Consider the following 1,630-nt stretch of genomic DNA (forward strand, 5'->3'; position numbering starts at 1 on the left):
CATAGCGACCCTATGAACGTAAGACCTGAACACTTGTATAACTTTCTTCATTTCTCCGAGTTCATAGAGTTTCCAGAGGCAAGCTATTTTGGAAGTAGATGCCTCTCCTGCTTCTAAGCTCATTTTGATCAGGGAGCTCTACCAAACACTGTCCACCGTGGGTAACCATTATCACGTTTGACACATCAGTGTCATAGTGTTCAGCATCATGGCAACCACGAGTTACCTCTGTACAGCAAATGGACAGACCAGTGCTATACCACTTAGAAGATGTTTGATTGCAAAGACCATAGCCTGTATCAGATGCACCTTAGTCTCCATTGCTCTTCAGTACCCTGGAGAAGTCCCTACCAGCAGACTTTCCCATCACAATACATTTTTTTATTTCCTGGCTACTGGTGCCAAGAGTGCTGACTGTGGAGCCAAGCAGACTAAAGTTATCAACAATCTCAATCTCTTCACCATCCATCCTGATACTGCCAATTGGTCCAGTGGTGAGAATCTTTGTCTTCTTGACATTGAGCCTCAGTCCACATTGAAGGCTGCAGTCCCTGACCTTCTGCAACAAGTGCTTCAAGTCCTCCTCAGTTTCAGCAAGCAGGGTTGTGTCATCTGCATAACGCAGATTGTTAATAGATCTTCCACCAATCCTGACGCCACACTTCTCCTCATAGAGCCCAGCCTCTCGGATAATCTGTTCTGCATATGGGTTGAAAAGGTATGGAGATAGGACACATTCCTGGCATATACCTTTCCCAATTTCGCATAATGGCCTCTTTCCTCTCAAAGGAGAACATATAGTTCACAGAACATGAATCATCTAAATCCTAGCTGCAAGGGAGTCTAGGAAATGTAGCATTTGCCTTCCAGGACCTGCAGTGCATGATGGTGTGATTGACAGAGGCTGGCTGGGGAGCAGAAGGCATTTGTGTACAAGGAGGACCACCCACATGCTAAAGAATTGTCAAGATGGCAGCTGATAACCTAAGATATTTAAACAATGTCTTATGCCATAACTGACCATTAAAATATTCTCAATATATCTTCATTTCTCTACTCTTTTCCAAAATTTTGCTACTGTTTGTCTGTGTGAATTACCCTAACAACAAAGAAGCAACAATAACTCATTGCAATTGAGTCAGAACCAACTCATCGATTACCCTCCAGCGGGCTTGCAGAAGCAGGACACTGTGCAGGAGAAGACAGCCCATCTTTTTCCCAAGGGGCAATTGGTGGATTTGAACCCCCCACTTTATGGTTGGCAGTACAGCTCCCTACCCATTAGGCCACCAGATCTCCCTATCCTAAGAAAGCCAAAATAGAAAGGTGGGGACAGAGAACAGATCTTCCTAACTTACCTGTGAAGTTTATTTCGTTGGGCATCTTCAATTGAATAGCCTTAACAAACACTTAAGGGATTCTTCCATTAGCAAGATGGAATCATTCCAAGAAGCAACTTAAGGTTTTATTCTTCGTAAGCAAAATTTGCCAAGGGGCTTCCCTCTGTATAATTATCTTTGATCAGTTTAACCAGTATTATCGAACCATCAAAAAATACTGGGTGGTTCATTTTCTTCAAAGAGTTAACAGTCAAATATTACAATTGTATGTTGTTGTTGTTGTTGTTGTT

The sequence above is a fragment of the Elephantulus edwardii genome, unplaced genomic scaffold (assembly GCF_000299155.1).
Source record: "Elephantulus edwardii isolate Elephantulus edwardi_28Jun2011 unplaced genomic scaffold, EleEdw1.0 scaffold00117, whole genome shotgun sequence".
Classification (NCBI taxonomy): Eukaryota; Metazoa; Chordata; class Mammalia; order Macroscelidea; family Macroscelididae; genus Elephantulus; species Elephantulus edwardii.